The sequence below is a fragment of the Petaurus breviceps genome, unplaced genomic scaffold (genome assembly GCF_028583685.1).
Source record: "Petaurus breviceps papuanus isolate PSGF00001 unplaced genomic scaffold, PetGlider_PUasm1.0 118, whole genome shotgun sequence".
NCBI classification, from domain to species: Eukaryota; Metazoa; Chordata; class Mammalia; order Diprotodontia; family Petauridae; genus Petaurus; species Petaurus breviceps.
Genome location: NW_027185616.1, coordinates 25,619,959 through 25,628,533, shown reverse-complemented (window position 1 = coordinate 25,628,533; position 8,575 = coordinate 25,619,959). Strand labels below are relative to the sequence as shown.

At 39.8% G+C, this 8,575-nt stretch overlaps 1 pseudogene; it reads left to right on the top strand.

Annotated features, from left to right (window-relative positions):
- The first annotated feature begins 4,526 nt into the window (after positions 1-4,526).
- On the top strand, positions 4,527-7,283 carry LOC138161082 (glycylpeptide N-tetradecanoyltransferase 1 pseudogene; annotated as a pseudogene).
- Positions 7,284-8,575: the final 1,292 nt, after the last annotated feature.

Below are 8,575 nucleotides of genomic sequence, written 5' to 3'. Positions count from 1 at the left end.
TGTAAAAACATTTAAGCCTCATAATGAGAAATCCTGGATGAAGTGTTTAGTACCACCAGGTCTTTTTGTATACCAGTAAATCAATCCTCAGAGAAGGATATATCAGATGCCATTTTACCGCTGGAATATCAGTTAAGTGATTCATTGAGGAGACTGTGTCAGAGAATCAAAGGAAAATTTCTGTTATGCAGTATCATTCACTAGTTAATGTTACTCTGTAGCCTAATCTTCTCCCCACTGTGTCAGACTCCATTCTCGGTCTGGTTCACAAAGCACAGTTGAGTGTTAGGATCACTCCTAGCCCCTGGAGCACTCCCTAGCTAACCAGTTTAAGTGGAGCCTAGCTTCTGCTTACATGTAAACAGAGGACAGGACCTACTTGATCTAGGCTCTCCCCAGAGAACAAATTTCCTGTCCTTCTGTCTCATTGACAGAATGAGGGATGATTCTGGTCTCCAAGGGGGAGGTTGAAGAGGAGGAAGCTGATTGGAATGATTTTGTTTTTCTAGCCAATGTTGTTAGAGGAAGCTGTGTCCCATAAAGCAATTAATACCCCTTAATTGCCAGAGAGGAATATCATCATCCACACGTGAAGGTCAACCCATCTTTCCTAGTCAATAGCCAATTGTGACATTCCCCAACTACCCAGAATTCCTCTTTTCCTGCCTCTCAATAAAGAGGAAATTTCTCATCTTTCTGGGGTCCCTGGCCTTGGCTCAGGTGGCAAGAGTGACTGACTTTACTAATAGTTTATGCTTCATTGTTAAAACTGTTATCTTGCCCAAAAATCTTATCTCACTTTCCCTCAGTGTCTTTTTTACTTGCCACATACTTTAATAATGCAGAGCATATTATTAAATAAAAAATTCAGAAGAGAAGCAGATAATACCTATGGATAAGAGATGTATTTTTTTTAAAGCAATCAGGATTAAGTAACTTGCTCAAGGTTATACAGCCAGGTGTTTCTGGGTGGGTGCTAAGTGTCTGAGCCCAGGATTCAATCCCCAGGTCATCCTGACACTGGAGCCGGTGATCTTACTCGCTGTGCTTCCTGGCTGCCCCAAGAGATGTATTTTTAACCAAACAAAAGATAAAGGAGATTACAGGAGATAAAACAGATAATTTTGATTATGTAAAACTGAAAAGCTTCTGCACAGAAAGTAACACAAGAATAAGGTCAAATCGGGGGGGAAACTCTTGTATTTAATTTATCTGAGAGGGGTTTCACACACACATACATACAGATACACATACAAATAGAAAGAGACATATGTATGTATATGTGTATTGCATGTATATGTGTGCATACATATATGCATATGTACATATACATATAAGAATTATAGGCATACAGGCAGCTAGGTGGTGGAGTGAGTAAAGCGCCGGCCTGGAATCAGGAGGACCCGAGTTCGGTTCTGGCCTCAGACACTTAACATACACACACACACACACACACACACACACATAAACTAGCCGTGTAACCTTGGGCAAGTTACTTAACCCCAACTGCCCTCCAAAAGCAAAAAAAAAAAAAAAAATTATAGGTATATAATCTGATTTTAGATATATTTATATATAATCATATATGTATATAAAACCAAAAACCATCACCCAATTGATAAGTAGTCAAAGGGCAGGAACAAATAGTTCTCAAAATAAAAATTATAAACTATTAACAACAAATTAACATTCAAATATAAAAGAATACCAATCACTAATAATAAGAGAAATAAAAATCAAAACAACCCTGAGTATTCGCCTCACACTCTGAAAATTGGCAACGATGACAAAAATGGAATAGACCATGTTGGGTGGATTGTGGATAACAGACATAGTAACCTATTGCTGGTGGAGAGCAAGTGATGAAGCGGCAGAGCAACCCTGCACATAGGCAGCTCAGACCAAAGAGTTGTCTTCTCACTGGACTGAAGCAGCAACAGGATTTGGCCACCCCCTGAGTGTCTGAGAATTCTTTTTAAAGGACCGTACTGTTCACCTCCTGGCATGATGAAGGAACTAGAAAAGGTGCCCTAAAAAATCATCCGCTTGACCCAACCTAATCCTGGCCTACTTACCACCACAGGTGGGTATCCTACCCTGTGGTCAAAACACTAAAAAATATACAAAAACTTTTGCAAAGATGATTCCACTCACCATCAGTAGATGGAATGTATGCATACTTTTAGACAGCATGAAATCCAGTAGACCTGAAAGACGAACAGCTCTTCTTGCAAGAGAACTCAGAAGGTATCACATCCAAATAGCAGCCCTGAGTGAGACAAGGCTGGCAGATGAAGGCCAGCTTCCTGAGGTTGGAGCTTGATACATGTTTTTCTGTAGTGGCTGCAGTGATGGGGAGCATAATGAAGTTCACATAGGTTTTGAAAGTAAAACTAACCTGGTAAAAAAAAGCTTGTGCACCTCCAAAAAGGAGTGAATGACAGACTCATGACAATGCGATTGCCACTTACAGGAAAAGTTATGCCATTTCATCAGGGTGCATGCTTCCACCATGACAAACTCTGAAAAAGTCAAAGAAAAATGTTATGAAGACCTGGAGACTCTCATCATCAATGTGCCAAGAGAGGACAAGCATGTAATTTGGGGTGATTTTGATGCCAGAGTAGGCACAGACTATCAGATATGGCAGGGAGTCATTGGAAGGAATGGAGTTGGAAACAGCAACAAGAATGGTCACTTGCTGCTGAAGACTTGTGTGTCTAATGACCTCATCACCAATACCAACTTCCATTTATGTAAACTTAATAAAACTTAATTTATGCACCTCACAGCAAACATTGAATTCAGTAGACTATGTATGTCATTGTAAGAAGAGACAAACAGGATCCCCATCACCTTAAGATTTTCAGGTAGGTGAAAATGATAAAATGGCATGGGTAATGTCTTTTACTCAAACATAAATTGGATTTAAGTGAGGCAGAGTTGGGCAAAGTCATCACTCCCACTCTCTCTTTCAGAGTCATCAAAGTCCAATGAGAAGACAAAAGTTGAGATGACCAGTGATGGCTTGGGATATAGTAAATGACCTTGGTGTCTTCAATGTGTAACTAAGTTCTAAGCGCTCCACAGGACCTCCTTCACCTGCCTTCGTGGCTTTTGGAAAAAAAAAATTGTTCTCATCTACCCATTCCACTAGGGGAAGTATTCACATGCTTAACCCCTCCTAACTCACCAATGGGTTTGAGGACCATTAGTTATTCTTAATCTGGTTTAGCTTCTCTGCCAAAATAGTTTACTGGGTGTGTGGCCACTGAACATGCTACAGCTTCTTGTAGCCATGGTTGAGATTTGGACTACCTGTTGGACAACAAAAGTGGAAAGGGCTTAACAGTCCTCACACCAGAGGTAATCTTCCCTAAAAACCCATATGCCTCAACACCCTTAGATTCCCCCAAACCATGTCATGTAATTATCACCAAAAAATATTAGATTGCATGAATGAATGAATAAGGGAATAAAATACTTCTTTGGCAGTTACTATATATAAATATGCAGCTAAGCACTAGGTATACCATTAAAAAAGCAAGGCAGTCCCTGCTTTCAAGAAGCTTACATATTAGTGAAGACAACCTTACGAAAAGTTCCAATTGCAAGTCAGATGGATACGTTTGATGGCCCCTAGATGGTCTTCCTGGAAATTGGATCCCCAAAAATCCTGAATCAGAGGGCCTTAAATTTTCCTAGTAGTACAATTCATCACAACAGTTGTTAACTAACGGGTAAACCTCTAACCCTGAGATAGACCAACGCTATTTTGCTCGTATGTTAGAGCTTCAGTTACATGGGTGGTCTAAATAACTCAAGAAGCTCAATAGTGCAGAAATAGCTTGTCCTTAGTTAGAGGTATTTTATGGTCCTGTGCCCAGCACAAGATGAGATTACTTTTCCAATGTCAATATGATACTTCATCCACTTTTCCAACTCTGCTTTTGTTACAACAGCTCAAAATCAGTTTTTAGCAGAGAATGTCTCTAATAGATGCTGACATGCCCCTTCAAACAACTGCATTCAAAGTAAGGTAATGTCAAAATTCTTCCACCAGTCCTAAAAGAGAGAACCTTTGATTATTCATTACCATGGTCTCCAGGTCCCAGGTCACTTGGCCAGTTCCATTACTGCCACCCAGCAATAATAATGCATTGTTGGTAGAGTTGTGAACTGATACAACCATTCTGGAGAGCAATTTGGAATACTGTCCAAAGAGCAATCAAAGTGAACAAACTTTAACTTCTTGTTCTAGAACTTTAAGGCCATTTTCCTTAACAATTTCTTGTAATATTGTATCCAGATTCTTTTTTTTTAATCATAACTTCCTGGTAGTACAATAATTTTTATATTTCACTCTGTTGTTCAGATCAGTTGTTTTTCTAATGACATGTTTCAGATTCTCTTCCATCTTTTTTCTGGTTTTATTTTATCTTGGTGTCTCAGAATGTTGCTTGATTCTACTTGCCCAATTCTACTTTTCAAGAAGTTATTTTCTTCTTTAAGATTTTGTATCCCCAATGGCAAATGAGAGTGAAACAGCAGCAAAGCAGCTGCCACTGCCTCTGGCACCACAGTTGATGGAAGGGAATAGGAATGTCCATGAGCACTGCAATGACTGTGAGAATGAGGAGGAAAACAGCTGCAACCAGGGTTGCTTTGAGTCCAGACAATGACAACTGAGCCAAAAAGAAGCAGAAGAATAATAAAGAGAAAAGCAATGAAATATTGGATTCTGTCCAGGACCAGAATGTGACAGTGAACTCTTTACCAGTGGAGAAAATCAAGGAAATACAGAAAGTCATAGAGCTGTTTTCAATAGGTCAAGGACCTACCAAAACAATGGAGGAAGCCAGCAAGGGTAGTTACCAGTTTGGGGACACCAAACCTATACCTACGCTTGGAGAAGAAGTGAATACTCATGGTCCCGTGGAAGCTGACAAAGATGACATCCATTAAGAGAACTATATCCTACCCCAGGGCTTTACATGGGATGCCTTAGAGTTAGGAGACTGAGTCATGATGAAAGAACTGTACACCTTCCTGAGTGAGCATTATGTGAAAGATGATAACATGTTCCAATTTGATTACTCACCAGAGTGCTTTTTGTGGGCTCTTTGCCCCCAGGCTGGCTCCATCAGTGGCACTGTGGAGTCCAAGTTATCTTGAGCAAGAAGCTGCTGGATTTCATCAGTGCCATTGCTGCAAGCATTCATACCTATGACACAGAGAAGATAGTAGAGATCAACTTTTTGTGTGTCCACAAGAAATTGTGTTCCAAGTGGGTGGCACCAGTGCTGAAGAGTCCACTTGGAGAGCATCTTCAAGGTTGTTTACATCGCTTCCCAAACCTGTCAGCAATTACAAGTACCAGCACCTTAGGACTTAACTCATGGAAGATGATTGAAATTAAATTCTTACATTTGAGTAGGAACATGACCATGCAATGCAGTGTGAAATTATACCAACTACCAGAGACTCCAAAACATCTGAATTGTGCCCCACAGAAAAGAAGGACATTCCATTGGTAACTTAACTCTTGATGAAATGATTAAAATGCCAATTTCTCAGGAGTCCTTTGTAGTACTTGAATTCTAAGCACATCTTTGCTTAGAGTTCCTTCAGCCCTCACATTTCCATGTAGAGTACAGACCATTTACTTTTACTCCTTTTGAAAAGTGCGTTTTCATCTGCTCACACTGGTTTTAAAGGCACAAAACAAGCATACTCAATTTAAATGAAAACAAAGCAAAGAAAAGAGATGCAATGTGTGCGTTTCAGAGATCTAGCTAAGAGGAAACTCCTTATCAACGATCTTCACTGTGCTCCTTGTTTCTGCTGAGTAACAGTCAAATATACCAAGTATTCTCAGTGAGCTTTATAAATGTTAATCTAACTCAATGATGGAATTTCTCAGGAGTTCTTGGAAGTACTTGAATTCTAAGCACATCTTTGCTTAGAGTTCCTTCAGCCCTCACATTTCCATGTAGAGTACAGACCATTTGCTTTTACTCCTTTGGCAAGGTATGTTTTCATCTGGTCCCATTGGTTTCAATGGCAGAAAATGTTCATTCTCAATTTCAAAGAAAACAAGCCAAAGTAAAAGAGAAGCAATGTGTGCCTTTCAGGCATCTAGCTAAGAGGAAACAGTGCTTCAGAGATGTTCTATGTGCTCCTTGTTTCTGCTGAGTTACTGGCCAATATACCAAGTGTTCTCAGAGTGCTCTATAAAACTCAATCTAAGTCAATGATGAAAACGCAAATTTCTCAGGACTTCTTTGAAGTACTTGAATTCTAAGCACTCACTGCCTTGCTTACATTTCTTTCAGCCCTCCACATTTCCATGTAGAGTCCAGACAATTTGCTTTTATTCCTTTGGCAAAGTGTGTTTTCATCTGCTCCCATTGGTTTCAATGGCAGAGAAATTACATACTCAATTTCCATGAAAACAAGCAAAAGGAAAAGTGAAGGAATATATGCGTTTTAGAGATCTAGCTAAGAGGAAACTGCTTCAAAGTTCTTCGATGTGCTCCTTGTTTCTGCTGAGTTACAGGCAAATATTGCTAGTATTCTCTACTTTTATTAGTTCCCTCTGATCGCCATCATGAGCCTAGAAGAAGTGGAGGGAACGCTGGTTCTTCCCTCAGGAAAATGTCATTAACACTTTTGTGGTGGAGAATGCAAATGGTGAAGTGAGAGACTTCCTGAGCTTCTACACTCTGCCCTCCACTATCATGAACTACCCTACCCCCAAGAAACTGAAAGCTGCTTATTTCTTTTACAACATTCACACCCAGAACCCACTTCTAGAACTCATGAGTGATGCTCTGGTCCTCACCAAATTGAAACAATTTGATCTTTTCAACACACTGGATCTCATGGAAAAGAAAACATTCTTGGAGAAGCTAAAATTTGCAATCAGGGATGGCAACGTGCAGTATTATCTCTATAATTGGAATTGCCCCAGCATGGGAACAAAGGTTGGACTGGTGTTGCAGTTACCAGCTGCCAATGAAAATTGGACAAAGCCACTGAAGTCAGAGCAGGACGCGGAACACCTGCTGCTTTTAGTCTGATTTTCATGGAAGCATGAATTCCCAGCTGAGGGAACAGAACCAAACCAGCTACAACAAACAACCACTGACTTTGTCCATTGTTTCACAACAGGCTAACACCTCTGATGGCTTCTCTGGTCTGTTTTCCAATTAATTACAACCTCATGCCGCCATGATCAAGGAAATGTAAATGCTGAAAACTAGCTCATGATTGGCATAGTATGGAGTTAGGTGAATGATAAAAATATACATATATATATATGTATATAATTTTTAAAAGATATTGTATTCCCTTTTCCAATTGGTTAACTGTCTTTTCATGATTTTCTTGCATTGCTATTATTTTTTTCTAATTCTTCCTTTTTCTTTTAGTTAATTTTTCAAATTCCTTTTTATAGTTTTATTGAATTGTTTTTATTTTTGCTAATTTTTTCCTAATTTTCTATTATTTGATTTTTTAATTTCTTTTCAAGTCCTTCCAAGATTTCTTTTGGGGCTTGTGACCAATTGACATTGCTCTATTTAGGGTAGGAGTACATTTTATAACTTCACTATCTTCCTCTAAATATGAACCCAGATTTTCTTTTACACTAAAGTCACTATCAATAGTCAGTTTTTTTCCTTTGCTTACTCATTTTCATTTTTAATTTGTCCTATTTTATTTTTATTGTTTTATTTTTTAAATTGAAGAGGTTTATTATAAAATGATGAGGTATAGGGTTAGGGGTCCTCAAGGCCCCCAAAATACCAACACGCCAGGTCCTGCTGAATGAACGACTGAAGCCTTCTCTCAGTCAAAGAAAAGCAAAGTTTATCATAATGGGTAGACTCTTAAGGAGCCTCAGTATCTATGACATTTGTATTGGACAAGTGGGCCAGACTCATCTGACACAGAGCAAGTCTGTGCTAGGTTATTCTATGGCGCTCTCACATACATGGAGACAAAATGGGGTCTTATTTACAGAAAGGTTGTGGGAGGAATCTAGGGGTGGTCTAAAGGAGGAGTTTGGGAAGGGTCTTCAGGAGAAGTTAATGAGGTCAGACTCCAGTAAATGTGTGAGAAGCTGCTGGAGGCTACCTGGGGATTTGGGTATGGGGAGGATGCAGGGTGGGAAGTTTCTGGACAAAGGAGGGATAGAGATGTGGGCTGAGCCACAAAGAAAGGCTTATGGCCTCATGCAAATGCCTCATCAATTGGGAATATTCAGTCAGAGTTTAAGGGATTTTCCAGAGCCTATACCCCATCAAAACCCTAACTGGCCTGGGCATCTGTAATAAGAATGTAAATTTTAAAGATCTTCCCTGCCCCTAGGCTAATGTGCACCTGAAGCCTGGGGTGGGAGAGGCTTGTTTTTCAGTAGATACTTTTTGATTGGCCAGTGGGTCCAAAAGGATCTCTGAGCCAGGAGAAGGCTATATAAGCCCTGATGTGTAGCTTTGTTTTGGGACTCACTTTGAGAAGTGTTCTGTGATTTGATCTGAATTCTGGGAAGCCGTTGTTGAGAGTCCCACGG